Genomic DNA, 21,751 nt, shown 5'->3' with positions numbered 1-21,751 from the left:
TTTTCTTTAAAATCTATATAATTCTCATAGTTTTACACTTTGATCAGCCATCTGTCTCAACTTCCTGATCCAAGACAATGCACTTAAGAGTGGGTCAGCTTACTTAAAGGGACAGTGTGCATTTCTATCTCTCTCCCACATACACGGTGTGTGTCTGTCTCTGTCTGCTATGCTGTCTCCCCTCCCCTCCATTCCTGCTGCCTTGTAGAGTGAGAAGCTACATTAACAACAATGTGTTAACCCTTGAGGGCTCAGCCAAGTGCTAGTTCATCATTTAGCACAGGGGTTCTCAAACTGGGGGTCGGGACCCCTGAGGGGGTCACGAGATTATTACATGGGGGATCGCAAGCTGTCAGCCGCCACCCCAAACTCTGCTTTGCCTCTAGCATTTATTATTTATGTTAAATATATTAAAAAGTATGTTTAATTTATAGTGGGGGAGTCGCACTTAGAGGCTTGCTGTGTGAAAGGGGTCATCAGTATAAAAGTTTGAGAACCACTGATTTAGCAGCAAGGCATTCCCTGGGAAATATCCCACCCTCTTCCACCCTCTAACTTCACCAACTCAACCAAGCTTCGCAATCATCATAGCTGTGAACAGTATTAAATTGTTTGTTTAACATGTATACTGTGTGTATATCTATATGCTATATAGTTTTTGGTTTGGTGGAAAAAAAATTTCCCTGGAACCTAACCCCGCCCCCCATTTACATTAATTCTTATGTGGAAATTGGATTCACTTAATATGGTTTCGCTTAAAGTCACACTTTTCAAGAACATAAATACACTGTTAAGTGAGGAGTTACTGTAATTTTTGCAGTCTCCTATACCAAGGCTATGCATAAAAGGAGGTATTTTATGTTCCAAGCTAGTGAAAGTTGGATGCTGGTAGGCCTAATAAAAGTTTACTACTCAATTCTCAGGTACTTGCAAACAATTAGTTAGGCTCTTCTTCCAAGGTTCCCATTTTGATTCCACAAATGTTATAACATTGTAATTTTAAAATAAGTACATCTAGTTGTAGCAATCTATCCTCCTATTTGAACTGAAGTTAGTTTTGCAAAACCTTTGTCATGTTTTGGTTTTCAAGTGCAAAATACGCCTAGATGTTGGATTCATAACCTGAAAGATACACCAACCTTTCCTTTTCTTAGGCAGGTGCTACAGAGAAGGAACAGTAGACGTAGAACATGACTCAAAGAAGAGTATAGAATTTAAGACATGAATTAAGCAGTGAGAGAAAACAAAAGAACCACAAATGTATCAAATACCTGTTAGGTTACCACAGAATTCAAATTAGGGTTGGTCTTCACTAACCATCTTTAAGAGGCAGCATATTAATGACATTTGAACTAAATTACAAGGCATTGCACATACAAGTGAGAAAAGAGAACTCATCATTTTTTAGGATTTGATCTTTTATAGATGACTTTTTGGTACTTATTTTTCAGTTAAATTTGATTTTATTTAGCTTTTCTGTCATACTGTATGACTTGAGTAATGCAAAGTATTCTTCGTTCAAAACAGGAGTTGTAGAAAGGCCTTGGTGTCAGCAATGTTGAGCATTTTTTGTGTGAAATTTCCTTAGTGTAGACAAGACATGATAGAGCTTGCCTTGTATGAAAATAATTTTAGCAGCTGTTGGCCACAGCTCCCATTGAATTACAATTGTACACTCTAATACAATGGGATCTACAGTCCTGGTAAGTTTGGTGCGAGCTGAGGAGCTCAGCTCATCACGGGGGTACTCAATACTTTCCAGGTTCATGTGCTAAATCAGTCCCAAATTTCGATTGTAAATTGGTTTAAATGTCTGGCTTGCTTTGGACTGATCCTGAGATGTTTTTGGTAGCTCAGTAGAAACAAGCTCTTAGTGCCCATTTCTACCCTCAGATACAGCTTCTCATTACAATTAATGGAAGTTGTGCTTGTATGTCTGAGGGTGGCATTGTACCCTATGGACCAAATCCAGTACCCAGCCCCATAAGATGTTGAGGAAGAACTTGCTTCCTGGTGGAAACATCCTGTATGAGCCCTCTTTCAATACCCTTTTTAATCATTGCATGGTTGATGACAGGAAAATCTGCATAGTAGTGGATGTCCTGCCTAAACTCTGACCCTCTTTTGCATCCAGTACCTATCCCCACCTTCAACAATGTAACCACACTAATTTTGCTGACAGGGAGCCCTCTGCATCTGCAGAGGAGGTCAGGTTTGACCTTTTGTATCTAGCATTTAAGTAAAGACATTAAAAGGCGCCTTCATTTGTATGTCTCTCAGAGGATTCTAGCTTTGTTTACTATTTTACTTTCAAGTTCCTTTATATATAGGTATGTACAAAATCCAATATAAGTATTTCTGCTTCAGAAGATTTAGTGAAATTTCAACACCGGCATAAGTCCTAAACTGCTTCAAACTTTTCATTTCTTCATAGGCTTCTCAGACCAATTCCACTGTGTTCCATGTCAGGATTAAGAACACATCAATTCTTTAAATATAGGTGTTGGATTGTTCAGTTTTAGCTCTACACATTTCTTGATGGAAGCAATCAATTTTGAATGTGTGATAATTTTATTATAAAGGCTCCTGTTAATAATTCAGTTAAGAACACAGGGCCCCTCCTGTGCCATTACTTTATCAGCTGAAGTCCCTATTGAAAAATCAATGCCACAATATGACACAATGCCTACTTTCTACATTTATTTACACATTGTAGTTTTAGTAGACTGAATGAAAGAACTCAATTTACCATGTTCTTTAAAGTTTGGCAGCTTTCCTATCATGCAATGATGTATGCATTCTGTTGTTTTTTTTTAAGTGTGTGTGTGTGAATAGAGTGTGATTAGATTTTATTTAGATAAAAATGGTCTTTTTACTACCTATTTTTTATCAAGTTAAATGGTCATCATGACAGTCTGCTGAAATGTATAATTCCTGCCTCTCATAATTCCTCCATTACCTAGATTGTGTAAAGTACATTAAGTTAACATACAGCAGTCTATACAATTATGAAGGTTAGTGACTAAAAATGAATATACAGCTGAATCCAGTGGGCTCTTTTATTTATTTTATTTTTCCAGAGAACTATATTTGTTAACCAAAGAATATATTTAAAGATACATAATACCAACATTTTTTTTTTAATTCTAGAGTTTTTAATTTGCCAGTCTGGAAATTAGGCTATATATTTACCTTTTTTTTGGTATCTGTTTTCAGAAAGTCACCTCTCACTTTTCTCCTCAAAGCTGATCATGTGAAGCAGTTTGCAAAAGTAATTTGTGCATGAATGCTATCATCTATGAAGCTTTTAAGTAGAACCTTAGTAGTTTGCACTAGAAAGATCTTGCCTTCCTATTATTTCCAAGTGGATGCCTCATTATCTCTGAAAACTGTGGCTGAGATTTTTTGAATGAGACTTGTAGTTATGGGCTCAGTTGAATTCCCATTGAAATTCATTAGGATTTGGTCATCACAAATGCTTAGGGTCCTTTGAAAATGCTAGGCTATGTTTGATTGTTTTGTTATTGTGGACTTAGTCCAAATTCTAATTTGTTAGCTGGTGAAGAAATGTGGATTCTTGGTGTCCTGACTTTTGCTATTATGTAAATGTTAACACAAGGTTGTTTGTTTTTTTTAAAGTGTGTGGGGTATAAATATTTGGCTTTTTTAATCTTATCAAACTAATTACATGAAGTATATATGCAGTAAAGTATTGTAATATGGGACAAGAACTGTAGTGTGTCATCAAACAAAAGAAAAATGTTATTAGTTTACGTGAATACATATTCTTGTGCCTGGTCAGAAGATTTTAAAAAGAAGTTGTATTTGCTAGAATGCAACCCAAATATAGGTACAGACTGGCCTATAGGAAAACTTCCCAGGAGTGTTTCCTCACCTCCAAGATCCTTCTCAGAAACTGACAGATAAACATATGTAACCCTGCCCCAAGATGTCAGCTGAGCCTCCTCCCCTCTTGTCACATGGGTTGGGTCATGGGTTCTTTCTTTTTTTGATCTGTGGTGTCTCTAACTAAGGTGACTTCTCATGGTTCCCAAGAGACAAGAGGTGTTAGCCTTTAGTAAATGAACATTGCTACCACTGCTGGCAAGGTGTATAAAAGCCAGTACACAAGAAACAATAAAGTATGTCAACACAAACCCCAGCAAAAGAAATGACATATCCCAAAATAACAATATAACAAGGAGGACTTTATTGAGATCTGGAGAAAGAAAGGGTTAGGATTAACTAATAAGTGCTTACATTTCAACAAATTGCCCACCTCCTAACACTGACAATTTATCTCAGTCCCAGCTCCCTCCCAGACACCTTCCCAGGCAGATAGTACACTGCGGAGGAGCCTGGAGGAGATGAGTGCTGCAGTGAAGTGAACATCTATGGATAAAAGTCCAATCTGGCAAGGTGACCAAGGCCAAATAGAATTTTGCTCCAAGCATCTGCCAGGGGGAGAGTGGCCCATTACTGGGGAATAGTGGATTTATGCTCTAGACATGTTCTTACTTGGAAATAGACAGGAGGCTATTCCCCTGGATCTCCTCAGCATGTGGGGAGAAGAGGCTGTGCAGACACAGCTACGGACCAGTCATAGAAACATCTATGAAAAGATTGCACAGGGGATGCAGGTCAAAGGATATGACAGGGATAAGAAGCAGTACCGCATGAAAGCGAAGGAACTGCTGCAGGCATACCACAAGGCCATGGAGGCATCAAGCTTCAGACCTGCTGCTTGTACAATGAGCTGCATGTCCTATTTAGTGGAGACCCCACCAGCACCCTGCAGACCACCATAGATACCTCAGTGGAGTCCGAGACAGAGACCCTTGCCATGAACAGCAAAGAGGAGGAGGAGGAAGGGCATGTGGCAAGGGGGTGCAAACCGCCAAAAGCCAGGATCTTTGAGACTCCACCGCAGTCTAGCTAGTCCCTCTAGCTGGCCATAGACAGGCCTGATCCATCGGAAGCAACCTGGGGTAAGTGCATTCAACCTTAAAAAGTTTAAATTTGAAGGTGGCACCCAGCCCAAGCCCAAGATAGCAGGATACAGGCATCTGCTTTTAATTGTTTTACTCAGAGGAGAAGAGGTAGAGGGCCAATACACTTAGAGGTAGAGCTGTTGCTTGCTTTTCACTTCCCCTGTAGGATTGATTAAATGCAGAGCAGTTTGTTTATGTACATAAGGATGGCCATTGTATCCTCCTGGGAGAACTCAATGAAACTTTCATGGAGGTACACTGCAATCCTGTCCCAATCGTTTCTGGGAATGGCTGCTTTATTTCTTCCCCTGCAGTAGGATGCTTTCCCATGATATTCCAACATGACTTCAGCAGGCACCATTGCAATAAACAAGCTAGTGGCATATAGGCCCAGGAAGCTTCAGGACACGAGTAGCAGCTGGGTCTCTGCGCCTTTGTTACCATCAGGTGTGAGATGTCACCTCTGCCTGTGGGAAATAGTGCCTATTCTCTGTGCCATTGCCCTTTACTTGTACCCAGGGAAATATAGGTCAATCTTTTGCTTTATGCAACTAGACAATTTGGTCCTCCCTACCCCTCCCACCCTGGCAATGGTGTAGCCATTGGACAGCAATCTTGTACAGAGGCACGCTGAAGCTGAGGTGTCAATAAGCATGTCTGACATAAGGTTTTATGGACATAAGGGAATTGAGTCTGAAACTTTTATTTTGATTTCCTTTGACTGCAAATCCAATGATACATCTGTCTGTTTTATCTGTAGCTGCTGCCAATGATCCTTCAATGCCTTACTCTGATGAGGAGGAGAAAGAAATAGATTAGGGAGGACATGTTCAGTGAGATTTTGCAAGCCCCAGTGCTGCACTGAACCATGAACGGGGCCTTGTGGGTGAATACGGCAGACAGCCTGGAGAAGGAAAGAGCAGATAGGAAAAAGGCCTAAAAATCCTAACAGAAAAAGGAAGAGGGAGATGCACGAGGACATAATGAGGCGTCAGACTGTTCTTTACCTACAGGTCCAGCAGTCACATGCTCACCTCTCTTTTCAGTCAGTAGAGAACTCTAGTGTAGCAGCTCCCTATATCTCCCAATGTTCCATGTGGCATAGGCTGCATCCCTATCTCTACCACTCCACACCGGGGGACGGTTTTGAGGACCGCAGCTTTACATATGCCTATTTGTGAGAGCCATTGTTTTTGTATTTGTAGCCAAAATGTACTGAAATATGGACATGAATGTTTTCTAGAGTTCTAATTTCAAAGTTCTGTTCCAAATTTGCATTGTATTGTTTTTAATTGCACATTATTCTTGGCACTGTTTTTGTTATGCAATACTTTATTATTTGGAAATCATTTAATCATTATTACTTCATAACATATACAGAACAATGTGTAGTACTACCAAAAGCACACAATAGAATTGAACAGGACCACAAAAATTATAGGTTTAGTGCAAAACACAGTGTAATATATGATTCATAGGTTTATTAAAAGACAGAGTAATATTAATAAATTGACGCCTAGCACTACACAATTCCTAACAACTCCCGCCCCCACAAAAGTCAGATGCAAGTAGAGCACTGTATGGCACAGAACTTTAGTGCTCCTTTAATGCCTCACTCAGCTGCATAACTCTACATTGACCTCTTCTTTTGTCCAGGTGTTCAGAGTCAGCCACTCCACTCCACCCCACCCTTCATGCCGGCTGTAACTTTTCCCTCTTTGCCTCACAGATATTTGCAGGACACAACAGGCAACTATAACTATTGGGATGTTTAACACATTGAGATCTAATTTAGTGAGTAAACACCCAGCGTCCCTTCAGTCTACCAAAAGCACATTCAACTGTCATTCTTAACCTGCCGAGCCAGTAGTTGAATCTTTCTTTGGAGCAGTATATGGCTTCATGAGCCAGGAAAGCAAGTGATAGGTTTGGTCCCCCAGGATCACTATTAGCATTTCAACATTGCCAATGGTAATCTGCCAGTCAAGAAAGAATGTCTCTGCTTTGAGTTTTCTGAACATCCTGTGTTTTTTAAAGATGAAAGTGTCATGCACCTTTCCGCACCAGTCCATATTGAGATTGGCTTGCATAATCATAAAAAAATCCCTTTATGTTGATGTATTCTGTTACTGTGGGTGAGCTGGGGCCAAAATAGCAATATCCGTGCCAACCATTGCTCTACCGCAGTTTGGGAACCCCCTAGGTGCAGATCCATCCACTATGTCCTGCGCATTCATGAGAGTCACAGTCCTGCATATAAAGATATGATTAATGGCCTTGCACATTTGTATCCTCACTTGGATTGTCCAACTCCAGAATGATTTTCCATTGACAGGTAGCAGTTCAGAATTTCAAGTTTCCACAGTGTGATTGCCACTCACTTCTCTACTGTCAGTGCAACTCTCATTTTGATGTCCCTACACCAGCAGGCTGGAGTGAGCTCAGCACACAGATCCAGGAATGTGGGCTTGCATGTCCAAAAATTCTACAGCCACTCTTCATCATCCCATTATGATGTGATCCCACCCAGTCAATGCTTTTCTGGCCCAGAAGTGGCGCTCCACCATTTCCACCTTGAATTGTTTTTTTCTCTGTCCCTGAACAATCTGTCCTCAAGGAAATTGTCTTATCCCCCCTTGTTGTACTTCCTGTGGCTTGGCAAATACCGGAGGATTGTTTGTCCTGTGTTCACAACTCTTGTGACAGTAGTGCATAGCTGTGTGGGCTCCATGCTTGTGACACAGGGTTTGGACAGTGACAAGTACTGTGTGAGTTTGTGGGATTTAAAAAGAAAAGGCAGAAAAAGTATGGGATGGAGAAAGTTGCATGGTGGGAACTTGACCCTTGCCTCCTAGAGTTCTCTGTATGACTTATTTCTACCACACAGCGCACTGAAGATTCCTCAAAGGCATTGTGCAGGAGGTTGGTGTTGTGGTATACTGACATACTTACTCATGGTGCTCCATGCTTGTCATCTACACTAGCCCTCCCAGTGAGTATGCAACATGCTGATGAAACAGCCAATTATGCATGTGCATGAGCGATATACTAACGGTGGCAGCTTTATGCTGACATAACTTGTCATCCAAAGTTTGTAGTGTAGCTTGGCCTCAGTATTTGAAGTGCGTGTGAGAGCTCTGGCTTATTCTGTGTATAGTTTCAGCTGTTTGTGCATAACAACAAAATGATCTTCACAGCACCTGCGCTGTCTGAGGAACTCAGTCCTTAAAAGCAAAGTCCCATTACCACCATTTTTCTTGCCTTTCCTGGAGGCCCTTGTATACAGAGTCTGAAGATGCAGGAATACAAGAAAGAAGTCAAGTTTTTATTTCTGTATATCTACTCTTATATAGAAGCCTTCAGAGTTCACATAAAAATAACTTGGCTAAAAGTTGCCTTGTTTTGGCAGTTTGAGATATCAATATGGGTGATAAATATTAAATTATTCAGCAGTGTTCCAAGGGAGATAAAACCTTTTTTTATTTGTGGGCCACAGAAGCCACTTAGATTAATGATACTGGATTAGTTAATATACACAAGAAGTGTTTGGAGCTCCTAGGGGCTCTGAGATTGTTTGAAATCAAATTCTTTTAATGCTAAGAATTTTATTTTGTTTTTGTCTTTGCTTGCTGAATATATTGGGTCATGTTGGGATTTGTTTTTGGACCCTCTACAAAATATTCATCCCAGATATGGGCATAGTATTTGAAAAGTTGCCATTGTATAAAATATACTGCACTGGCCATATTCTGGCTTCAGATAGGTGCATGTAATTCCAAAGACTATTTTCCCCTTTTGTCTGAATGAAATTTTGTTATATATATAAAAATAGCAATAATGGGTACAAATGTGGCAACTTCTTTGAAATCAGTAGGTATGCAGCTGGACTGAATTGGCCTAATACACTTAAATCTAGTTAAGTCCTCAGATGGTACTATAAGAAGGCACAGTGTTGATAACTTGGTCCTTATTCCCTTTGAACATAGAGCATAGTCCAATGGGAGTACTTGAGCACTCCATTTTGTCAAAGGACGTAACCATCTCCACAGAACCTAATTTAATTAAACTGCCTGACTCTGTGCTCAAGGGAAGAGGGGGAAAAACTCTAATTTAAATAACAATCAATATTAAATTTAAAGTTATGACTTTATGAATTATTTCAGTATTTCTTCACTGTATCTTTCTTGTTGGGATTCTGAGTACATGCCTCAGGAAATACAGTACATGTGTGCTTTGCAGGGGCATTGATATGTTGCGCTGTGGACATGTTCTGGTCACAGTATGGCCAGTGCAACTACTACAGAAGTTGGAGAGATTCTGCTTGATTTCAATAAGAGAGTTTTGCCTTGAATTTCACCTCACAGAGCTTGAAGTTTATATGGATTTGGTAGCATCCTTTTAAATAGTGCTTAGTGAGGTCTGTCTGAGAAACCAGCCAGAGCATGGTGTGTGTGTGTGAGAGAGAGAGAGAGGTTTTACATGGTTCATAAATACGGTTATTTTGAGTCTACAATGCCTGTGTGGTTTCTTCATATTAGCATTGTAGTATAAAGGTCAAATGACACAACAGAGCCTATCTGCTTAGGACAGAATTTAGCCTGAAAAGGATAAAGCAGTCATCGTAACGTGCAGTTACTACACCACAAGTCTCTGAGATTCTGGAGTTATTTCCTACTAAATATACAGAAAAACTGCAGTATTGTGGTACAGTGTTATAACTAAATGTAAATGTTAACTTTGTAACAGCAAAGACTGTATTTCAGAAAGATTTAGTTTGGATACCAGATTGAGTAAGTCACATTGCTATAGGATAGGTTTCTTGTCATGCACAAATGCTTTATTACCTTTACCATAGTATTTGAGCAAATGTATATAGAGTCTAAATTATTACACTTAGTATGCATAATTCTGCTTGTTTAGTGTGCTGTAGCAGCAATGTTTCCATAGCTAATAGATTCCTTACAGTAATTCAAATGCATGCTTTTATATGGTGTCTTCCATCCAGTGATCTGAAAATGTTCTATCAGAACTCAGGGTCATATTCTTTCCAAACATGGAAAACATTTGGCTAGTACAAAAAAATCACATTCCAATAAGAATGCATATAAAAAATTTAAATTTAAGGCCATATGATGTAGCACAGCTGCAAAACAGTGTCTAAGTGAGCTCCTGGTCCTTTCAAGTTCATTTTAAGAGCTAATGTTTGTCTCCTCAGCCAATTAAACGACAAAATCATTTTTGAACATTAAGGCAGACATCCTGGCTAAACTTGATATCAAGCCTTGATCCTCTAAAAGGATTGGAAAGACAATCAAGAGGGTGGAGTCTTGCAGTTTGCAAAACCCAACAATTTGGCTAACATGATGATGCAAGAAATAATTTTATCTAAATGTACAATAGTAGCCAGTAAGCTTTCAAAGGCAATCAGTTGCCCAATATATTATTAGTATGGTGTATATGTTGGTATATTTGTAATGGACAGCAGAAGGACATGAAGGTTTGTCATTAAGATTTTTAACTATTATGTTAATTTGTTAAAAGACAATACTAAGCATTCATATGAACGAAGTATTTTATGACGCATTACAATTTTCCTGTTAGTTCTTACCTGATCAGAGCTCTGACTTCCTGTATCTGTTCCTCCTTGTTTATCTTGACTGTGGTAAAACGATAAATTAAAACGCTTAAATAATTGTTAGAGAGTGTACTGTGGCAGCAGCTTCGATGCCATTGATAATTGTTGATTTCATTTTAATCCCTTGTATTGAATGTTTTAGAAAAAGTCATTGATGGTAAGCCGACTGAAAAATTGATTCTTTAAAAGTGACCTGCAAAGTGGGAAAAATAGATTTTTATGGCCTATAAAAGTTGATAGACCAGGAAGGTTTGTAAGGGGTGCGTGGGTGGGCTTTGTTCTAGAAAAAGGGGTGTGGGTGGGAGTCCATCAATACCCTTTATAAAATATTGATGGACTAACTCCCAATAAATATTTCAGAGTTGTCCAAGTCCTTAATGGTTAAGAAGTGGGGCTTGAATCATGAACAAAGACATTTTCTTCCAACAGTTTCAGTTATGTTGGTGTTAACAAAGGAGAAAAATAGTTTTATACTCTTTGAATAAAAATAATTTATCTCAGTTAATTAAGGTTCACACCCTTGGCTATGACATCTCAGGCACTTTCCTTGCTCTTGAGTTGTCTATGAGAGACAAGATCTAAATTATTTATGTAAACTAACAAAAACCCTTTTGGCCTTCTCTAGGTATCGTAAAGGGTATAAAAGGCAAAAAATACATCCTGTGGATCTGACTCAATATATGTTGACTTGTCAAGTTTAAAATGTAGTGTATATAAAATTAAGTGAAATAGTAGAGTTTAAAATATTAGTTTCTCTTTGTAGATTGAAAGGAGGTGTGAAGTGATAGTCTTGAATCTGGGAGCACCATCATTTAGGAGACAGCTTGGATGGGAAGGCAAGTGGGTGGGGAAAGGGGGAAGAGATGAGGAATGCTGGATGAAATTATTTAAATTGAGATAAATACAGGTATATTAGGAACTTAGCAAAATATTATCTAATTCTGCTAACATCTTCATTTACATTTTAGAAATTTTGTAGAACAGCTGAACATAATGTTTCCATAAAGCAACTACAAATGAGTAACCTATCCTGAATGATTATTTTCTGCATCACAACACTGATGCTTGTTGGAGTGCATTTTGTTGTATTTCCAAGTAGTCTTTTGTGGTCTCCTCCCCTATTTTGATAACTTAGCTTTTTATTCGAGCCAACTTCATTGCAATGGTCGAAAATATTTCCAGGCAACTGATGATCTTTGTGATGGAATATATTTATTGTTTGTAATTAAGATAAATATATACCCTTAGAGCTGATTGAGAATTTTCTATTGGAATGGCTTTACAGGGGAAAATACAGTTCTGCAAATTCAAATTTTTACATGGGAAAATTTCAGTTGTGCTGATAATTTTATTTTTTTTAATTGGGGAAAGTCTCAGTGAAATATTTCATTTGGGGGTTGGTTTGACCTAAATTGGAATATTTAGGTTTTTTTAAATTGATCCAAAATATTTCAAGAAAATATTAAATTACATTTTCCTATTGTGGCACATTGCCATATGGGACTTGTAAGCATCCAGAGAAGCTGGCCCATGGGAGAGAATGGAGGTCAGAAAGAAAAGAAAGAAAGAAATGTCCTGGTTATATCAGGTGGCTCCCGGAGGGTGGCACAGCATTGCTAAGACAGGCTCCTTGCCTGCCCTGGCCCTGCGCCACCCCCAGAAGCGGCTGGCATGTCTGGCAGCAACTCCTGTGGGGGTGGGGGGAAGGGTCATAGGGTCTCTGTGTGGTGCCCTCTCCTGCAGGCACCACCTCCACAGCTCCTATCGGCTGGGAACAGGGAACTGCAGCCAATGGGAGCTGTGGGGGTGGTGTCTGCAGGTGAGGGCAGTGTGTGGAGCCACCTGCCCCTCCCTCCCCCTCCCCTCGGACATGCCAGCCACTTCCAGGAGTGTCGTGGGGCCAGGGCAGGCAGGTAGCTTGCCTTAGCCATGCTGCACCACCACCTGGGAGCTGCCTGATGTAAGTGGCGCCTGGCTGGAGCTCGCACCCTGAACCCCTCCTGCACACCAATTCCCTCCCCTGGCCCAGAGCCCTTCCACACCCAAACTGCCTCCCAGAGCCCGCACCTCCTCCTTCACCCCAACTTCCTGCCCCAGTTCCTTCCCAGAGCCCACACCCTGCACCCCAACCTGCTGCCTGAGCCCTGAGCCCCCACAGAGCCTGCACTATGAGCCCCTCCTGCACTCCAACCCCCTGCCCCCGGACTCATCCCATGGCTCGTCCCACACACTTAACCCCTCGGCCCCAGCACAGAGCCCATTCTCCCCCACCACACACACACACCCCCCCCAACCCCCTGTCCCAGATCATTGAAAGTGAGTGAGGATGGGAGAGAGCGAGCGACAGAGGGAGGGGTGATGGAGTGAGTGGAGTGGGGCCTCACAGAAGGGGCGGGGCAAGGGCATAGCCTCAGGGAAGTGATGGAGCAGGGTGTGCGGCAATGTTTGAGTTTTTGTGATTACTGTTATTTCTTCATTTTCTTTGAGGTAGATCCTGGGTTGCACTTAAATTCTAAAAGCTACCTTGTTCTTAAAAATGTTGGAGACCACTGCTATAAAGTTTAGCCTGAGTTTATAACTATGCATTATTTTTAGGTCTTACTTAAAAAATAAAATTCCAGTACTGTGACTAGGTAAAATTTCTATTCTAATATTTTCTTGTTAGCATATGTTAATTGACCCCACCTAACATTTTTGTAGTGGCATTGTCTCTTGCATCTTTTATTTTCAAAGACTGGATGTGATTAAATGCAAATAATGTTTGATAGGAGAAAAGTTATGTTGATATCCTTTTTTTTTCTTCAGATACTTTTCTCAGCTAGTTTTAAAGTATTTTATTGTAAAATTTATTAACACACCATAAAAAACATAAATTAGGCACAATATTCAATATTAACTTTCCCCCTCATTTGCTTGAATTTCTTCGGTTTATCCAGTGTTAATATCCAAATCTAAACAATTCAATTAAAATTAATATGTTCAATGTTGTGTATTAGAAAATGTTGGTTGGAGGCTATTAGGAAGAATAGTGTAATAATTTATTAATTATTACAATATTAGATTCCATTAATTCTGCTATAGTAGATTAATTAGCTAACATAGCTACAAAGCCATGGCATTTGCTATTAGAAACTTAAAATTCTGCTCTCTAGGTTTTCTTAGTGAAAACAACAAATATTGGTTTAATCCTTTTATTCATCTAAGATATTTATATATCCCCCACTACTTACATCTGAGCACCTGGCAGTCTTTAATATGCTTATTCACACAATACTTTGTGAGATAGGGAAATACTACTATTCCATGTTACAAGTGGGGAACTGATTCACAAAGAGACAAAATTAATACTTAGTCCTGCCTTGAGTGCAGGGGACTGGACTAGAGGAGGTCCCTTCCAGTCCGACGCTTCTATGAAAGGGCCGGATTTTTAAAGGAAAAAGATGTAGCTAGGACTCCAGTCAGATTTTCAAAATGGGAGTGAGGCACCTAGGCACTTCTGAAAATCCCACTAAGGGCCTATTTTAGGGATTCTGAAACTGGGGGTCGTGACCTCTCAGGAGGTTGCAAGGTTATTACATGTGGGGTTACGAGCTGTCAGTCTCTACCCCCCCAAACTCGCTTTGGCTCCAGCATTTATAATAGTGTTAAATATTAAAAAAAAAAAGTGTTTTTAATTTATAAAGGGGAAGTCACACTCATAGGCTTCCTGTGTGAAAGGGGTCACCAATATAAAAGTTTGAAAACCACTGGCCTATTTGCATCTTTAGATGCCTAAATACATTTAAAAACTGGCTCCGAATGACTTGCCGAAGATCACACTGCAAGTCTGTTGTAGCGCAAGGAACTGAAACTGGATCTTCTGAGTGCCAGCCTAGCGCCCTAACTACAGGATCATCCTCCTTCGCTTTCAGAATTTATGCTTGACCAAAGCAAATGTATTCTTCACAACACAATAATACAATTGTATAGGAGTTATTGCTAACACTAGGTTTATCACTTGGGCCCAGATCCTGCACCAGCTTATGCTTGTGCATAATTTTAAGCCTGAGACTGGTCCCACTGACTTCAGTGGAACTGCTCATTGGCTTAAAGTTAAGCATGCACATAAGTGTGTGCTGGGCCAGGATTTACTTTAGGTGCAGTTCCAGTATGTGCTGCCACGTTGTGGGGTGATGCAGGACATCTTGGAGTAATATTAGTCCTCTTCTGAGGAAAGTTATTTCTGGGTCATTTAATGGTTAGAAGATAAGTGTTGTGAAGGGAGACTTTAAATTAAAACTTCTGTTGATGGAAAGATCCAGGTCCTCCTTCCTACTCATTGCAATCAGATTAAGTCAGATGATTTAACCTAGCAACTTTGTATTTAACATCAGAGAACTGGCTTCTTAATGCAGGACAATTGACCTGTCAGGTCAGAAATCAATACATTATTAATGAACTAGGCTCTGCGGTGTGGTTTTAGTATATTGGACTACAAACCATTACTAAAGTAGAATCCATGTGTACTCATCCAATATATAGGATTTTCCATATGTTTGTTGCAATGCTGATGATGGTCATTTGAAGAGTGGTTTGAGGCCTAATCCCCCCCTACCCACCCTCCACACACAAAAGCCATTTTGCCTCTTTGCTTTTAGTAAAGCAGAAAATAGAAGGGGAAATATCTGACTGGTCAGAAAAACAGGGCAAAGAAATCCATAGACCTGAATTTGGGAAAGAACCATTTAGTTTAGGTCACTGTTTCAGATGTCGGAGCCACATTCTTTAAGTTTCTGTTGGGCAAGGAAAACCCCTTGACTACATGCTAAGATTCCCTCAATAAAAAGGAAGCAGATAAACCAGGCCTGCACAACTCATAAAGCGGCGAGGGCCACATTACTCCAAAGAAAACAGATGAGGGCCGAAACCCCACCAAAACAGCGGTGGGCCAAAAAGGAAAGTTGGGGGTGAGGAGGTGATACTTGAGTTTAAATCAACCAGGGGCTCCCAGCTGAAGAGGTGGCTGGGAGCCCTCAGGGGCAAATTAAAGGGCCTGGGGCTCCGGCGGCTGGGGGAACCCGGAGCTTTGCGGGGCTGGGGCAGGTATTTAAAGGGCCCAGAGCTCCTGCCGCTGAGGGGAGCCCGAGCCCTTTAAATCCCTGCCGCGGCAGGGATTCAAAGGGCTCTGGGCTGCCCGCAGAGTGCCGTGTGCGCGGGATTTAGAATCCCCCCATGGGCCACACAGTGAGCCTCCGCGGGCCGTATGTTGTGCAGGCCTGAGATAAACCAAACAGTTTCATCCAGTCCTATCATTCTTTTTTATTAAAAAGAACATCAGTGTATTCTGAGTCTTTCCTAGCAATTTAAATCCAATCTATGCTGTTAACTATCAGCCAGAGGCTCATGCATTCCTGTCAAATGTTATAAAGTTACTTTAAGTTTGGTACTTTCGGGAAAAAAAAGTTTAAAACTTATTTTACAAAACCAGAGATCTATTAAAATTTTCTCGGTAACATAACTGCACTAAAATAGTTTGGTTTATGAAGGAAAAAAAAGAGTGTGCTTTTGCATTGCCTTTTATCAAAAACATTGGACGATGTGTTGCCACTTTATGGCTGCACAGTAACTTTTATCAGTAGATTCCTGTTTTCAGAAGACAGTTGCACATCATTCAGAAGATTCATTTCAAATGAAAATGACTAAAGGCAGTCCTTTTAGCATAATGAGTTCATTTAACTGGGCAATGACCCACAGAAATGCTGTTTTGTGGCAAAGCTTTACAGGTCTATAAAAGATTGCCCTTGTGTGAGAGAAGATTAAATACTCATATTTTTGAAAACTCACTGGTTTAAATTCTGAGTTATAAATGGGCTGCCTCCTCATATGCAAGAATACCTGGACCTTACTTTCTTCTATGGGGGGAAAAAAAAAAGCATCCAGATTCTGCTAGAGATTCAAATTATTTATTTTTATTATTTAATGTATATCGTATGAAGTATTTCACAAGCCTCCAGGAAGATAAACTACCAGTATGTCATTGACTGGTTGTATGCAGAAATTTCTCAGAATTTCTAATGAAGTGAAACTGATGAATTCTCATAAAAATACACATCTCTATAATGTTACTTTAAAACGTGTAATTTTTCTTTGACAAATAGAGGTATAATATTTGTTTATCCCTAGATAGCCCCTCAGTATGTATCTGTGACATAATATACTGTGTCCTATATTCTGATCATTCTCCTCATGTTCATGTCTTTTCAGGGTTTCCTTCTAAGTTTTGGCTGTGATTCTTTGTTATACTCTTACCTCATACCTTGAATTTCTAATTGAAATGGTTTATGATGTATTCCTCCCAGTTTTTAAGCACTGTGATCCATCAGTAAATTAACTAGTTGCTGGAATAATTCTCAAAATGTTTTAGGAAACACTCTTCTGTTCTGGATGTCTGCTGTTGCTTTGCAAAGAAAGATCAAAGAGCTTGTTGTTAACAAAAGCTAGAAAATTTTATTTACATACAAATACCGAAAAATTTCTAAGTCAACTTATAACCTTGTCATTGTCCTTTTTTTTTTTTTTTTTTTTTTTAGTAAAATAAAAAATAATCAGTTAAGGAGCCTTGTTGACAAAATAGATGAATGCGCTCAGTGACTTTCCTTTAAAAACCTGGGTTCAAATCCATATTGAGTCACAAATGAAAATAGAATCAGACTGCCAAAATTAATCTTTTCTAAAAATTTCATAAAAAAGAATCAGTTAAGGAGCCTTGTTGACAAAATAGATTAATGCACTCAGTGACTTTCCTTTAAAAACCTGGGTTCAAATCCATATGGAGTCACAAATGAAAATAATTTTGGCAGTCTGATTCTAATCTTTTCTAAAAATTTCATTGCCACAGTAACACACTTTTCAGAATAAATGGTAAATGGCTAGAATAGCAGGGATAAAGCAAATCAAGGATGAGGTGCATGAGAGAAGCTGTGTAAAAGCTTACTCAGCACATGACTCCAGCTAGATTTACCACTTTAAATGAATGTACGTTTACTCAAAAGACCATTTCAAATAAAAAGGAATCATGAAATGCCCAGATCAATGGGAGGAAAAAAAAAATAAACATCCCACTTCTGTACTGCCTGAAACCTGAGAAGCATGAAAAATCCATTTAGGAGTCCTTGTGCTGGCTTACACCATATTTTTTGTTGAAATGGGCTGCAATAGTATCATTAAAAACTTCTGTAGTTTGGTTAAGAAATTGAAAACCATGCTAGAGATTGCAATTATTCACTTTTCTTCTGCTACCCTGGTATTTTCAGAAAGAAATATTATCATGTGAATCTACTGAATGTGGTTTTGTAACAACAATAATCTCAGTTAAATGCCATCATCTTGGGTCCTTATGAAACAGTTACCATGTGGTGGCAATTCATTTACTATTATAGCTTAATTATACAGTGCTGTATAAGAAACTAGTTATACATAGTTTACAATCTCTGAACTGTTATAAAACAAGTCAAACTTATTAATATTTGTTAGACAGCAGTCCTAATACTCGTACATAGTGCTAAATTTAAAGTAGCTCTGCAAGGTTGTTTTATTAAATGTAATCTGCACTTCTCATGTCTAAGAATCTCGAAGTCCAGTGCAGATATTAATGATTTTAAGTCTCAATAACATTCATAAGAGGGAGGTAAATATCACTATCATTTTATGGAAGGGGAAAATAAAGAACAGAGGTTCACAGATTTACACAAGAATAAATTGTGACGCCCACTTCTGTATCTTAATTGCTAGAGTTTGTTTTAGTATTCTGCTTTTATCTATTACAGAAAACGTAGCTATTGTAATTTTGTATTGAAAGGTTTCCTATTTAAATTACACTAAACAAAATTGACACCTATATGGATGTAGGTGCTAATGGACTCTGTTTACCTCAATCTGACAGCACCTGAGGAGAGATCAAGGATACTCTTTCTTGCATGAGTGTTCTCTGTAATCCTAGCGTATTACCTGTTTTCCGCTCCAGTTGGTTTCCCTGCCTTAATGATTTATAGTTGCAAGCATTGGGTACTTAGAGGTACTCAGAATCTTTTGATTAAATGTTTTTCCACTGGAAAATGCCACTTTGTTGAAACTGAAACTTTGTGAAAATGTATCTGTTTTGACAAAACTTTTTGGAAGATTTCTCATGGATGAAATTTCAAGAGAGATCCCAGAATAGTCTAGTGGTTAGGGTATTAATCCCTCAAGTACCTTTTCAAATCCTCAAATTCAAGTCCCTACTCCAAATCATGGAGAGCAGGGACTTGAACCCGAATCTTTCACGAGTGCTGTAACTAATGGGATATTGGCTATTCTGGAGGAATCTCTCTTGTGTTTATTCATGAAAAAAATTGAAAGGTTTCTTATTTGTCTACATTGGAACAAAAACAACTTTAGAAACCCCAATTTTCTGTGAAACAGAATTCTTGTTTTTTGGCCACCCTGTTGGTACCTTCCTTCACTACTTATTCTCAACCTGAAATGATAAATGTTAGGTTATTTTCACTTCCGTCTGCTGATAACAAATGATTCTTGTTGTAGCCTATGGAGAAAAAGGATCAGGGTATTAATTGCAATGTATTAGCTTTGTTTATTGCTCTATAAAGTATGTTGATTTTGTCAGACAGAGAGAATTAATACTTTTGGGTAGTGGATTGAGCTACAAAGTGGGTGGAACCAAATTTTGGAGAGGGCTGCTTGTATTAAACTCTTGTGGTTCCAAGAAAGGCTTGTATAGGGCTTCCCGGAATGTACTAGAATTTGTCCTGAAGGTCGTCATCCAGCCTTTATTGTTTTGGCTTATGTTATGGGGCAAGACCAGATGGCTATAGAAAAGTAGTGGGAGATAGATATATTAGCCCCAGGTTAAACAAATCCCTGGTACCAGGATAAGTAAATGGCAGCTGCTCAGGTCAATCAAGACACCTGGGGCCAATTAAGAGCTTTCCAGAAGGCAGGGAGGATGCTAGGTTGATTGGGACACCTGAAGCCAATCGGGCTGGCTGAACCTAATTAAAAGCCTCCCAGTTAGTCAGGTGGGCGCACATGTCAGGAGTTGTGAGAAGTTGCACTGCTGGAGAGACTGAGCTGTACACACCATACTAGGTACAAGGAAGGAGGCCCTGAGGTAAGGGTTAAGTGGAGCTTGAGGAAGTGGGGGCTGCTGTGGGGAAGTAGCCCAGGGAATTGTACGTGTCCTGTTCTTAAAAGGTCAGCGACCATAGCTGATACTATTAGGGTCCCTGGGCTGGAGCCTGGAGTAGAGGGTGAGCCTGGGCCCCCATTGCTCCCCTGATTAATCACTGAGACAGGGAGACAGCAGAGACTGTGCAAGGGAGGGTAGCTTCTCCTCACCTCCCTTGCTGGCTTATGATGAAAATGGCTCAGTAGACTGTGACCCTTGTCTCTAGAGAGAGATGGGTTAAGGAGGGTCACAGTGAGCCTCTGAGGCTAGTGAAATCCGTCAGGAAACGCAGGACCCATGGAGACAAGGACAGAACTTTGTCACACTTAACAGTATTCTGAGGATTTTGTCTCAAAAAGCATAGATTTTTTTTTCCTGTTGAAAAGGTGACATTGAATTCATAACCAGGACCCATACAGTTCAAGGCCTTTCAGATCTTCTCTACTGCCAGCAGTTGCAAATATTTCTATTCTATTGAAAAGTAAAAAGGCTATTTGATTTGTTTCAATAATAAGCCTTCAGAGCTTCTGATTACAATTCTGCCCCAAGACATCTTATTGGTGTTCCAAGAGGATTGGCATATGTGATTAAATTATATTAAAATCCAGCCTGTGAAGAAGCTCCAAAGCCATTTGAACATTTCTAGTTTGTCATGGTCCAAGGTTTAGTGCAGATTTGACAGTGCAACCCTGGTGCTCTTCTTGGTTCTACTTTGAAAAATGGTAAAGAAAGCTGCTCCCTGCATGTATTGATTGTTGCATCTTCTTACTTCAGTGACTAATAGAGGAAATATGATCCAGTGTTTAGGCACCTAGTCTGGAATTCAGCGAACCCTAGGACCAGTTCACTGCTTTTTCACAGACCTCCTGTGTGACCTTGGCCAAGTCACTTATGGCCAGATATTTAAAGGTTTTTAGGCACCTAAAGATTCAGATAGTCATCTAGTGTGATTTAAAAAAAAAAAAGAAAAGCATTAGGTGCCCAACTATCATTGAAATCAATTAGAGTTAAGTGCCAGTGTGTCAATTCCACATCTACAAAACAGGGATAAATACCACTTCCTTACCTCACAGTGGTATTGTGAGGTGTTGAGATATGGGGGACTATATAGGTACCTAAGACTGTTATCTTTGTCCTGCTAACAGAGCTCTGGAACTGTCTAGCTTAGGTTGAAAGGTCTCTCTTAAAAAAAATGTTTTAAGATAGCACAGTTTAAATTAGCACAGTCTAAAATACTGGTGTGTACCAGGTAACTTGATCAGGTAGCGCATGTTAAATTACAATTTGAAGCCCAGCTTCTACAGGACTGCCTGTCTGAAGATCTCAAAGCCCATTATAAACATGGAGTTGCTAGTTGTGATTCTATAGTTAAGGTGGAGTTCTGTTTTACACTTAAAGCAGAAATTCAACCTCTTATTTTCATATAATATACATATAGCATTTATTTACAGTTTATGCCTCAAAACACTTGTGAGATAGCTAAAGTTTAATTTTACAGTTTTAGAACATGTTGTTCTAGAATGTTAGCTAGTACATTTTATCCTAGTCTAGAGGTACCATAAGAGGGAGTGAGCGGGGTTCTATATCAACAAAAATAGTTTATAAATTTCCAATAGGATAAAATATTGGTGGAAAGTCTTAAAATATACAATTTAATATGGAAATACCTTAGAAGCAACTATATCTTGAGTAAGTCACAATTGGGCACTTGGTCTAGAAAGTGACAAATGCCCTTATCTTTTCATATTTACAGTTTGCCATGCCACTTTCATTTGTAGCTATTTTACTACTTGTTCTAGATAACTACTGGCAGGTTAACTTTGTAAAGGAGACATATTTTTCACCTATATGGTAAAAATACTGTAATTGGAGAATATCATTATCCTTTCAAAATTGCCATTCATTAGTCCTTATTTCCTGATT

At 39.4% G+C, this 21,751-nt stretch overlaps 1 protein-coding gene across 2 annotated transcripts in view; it reads left to right on the top strand.

Moving 5' to 3' along the window:
* The window catches only part of CHRM3 (cholinergic receptor muscarinic 3), a 453,380-nt gene that overhangs the window by 68,764 nt on the left and 362,865 nt on the right, over window positions 1-21,751 (top strand). The window contains exon 1 of one of the 2 annotated variants that reach the window (XM_039528235.1): window positions 19,706-19,771. The exons of the other annotated variant lie outside the window; for it this stretch is intronic. The gene's annotated coding sequence lies outside the window, so the exon portion shown is untranslated. Of the gene's footprint in view, window positions 1-19,705; window positions 19,772-21,751 lie in introns of those variants that run through there. 2 annotated transcript variants of the gene reach the window in all.

Source organism: Mauremys reevesii, linkage group 3 (assembly GCF_016161935.1).
Source record: "Mauremys reevesii isolate NIE-2019 linkage group 3, ASM1616193v1, whole genome shotgun sequence".
Lineage (NCBI taxonomy): Eukaryota > Metazoa > Chordata > Testudines > Geoemydidae > Mauremys > Mauremys reevesii.
The sequence above is the reverse complement of the archived record's forward strand: the minus strand, read 5'-3'. Positions and strand labels throughout refer to the sequence as shown.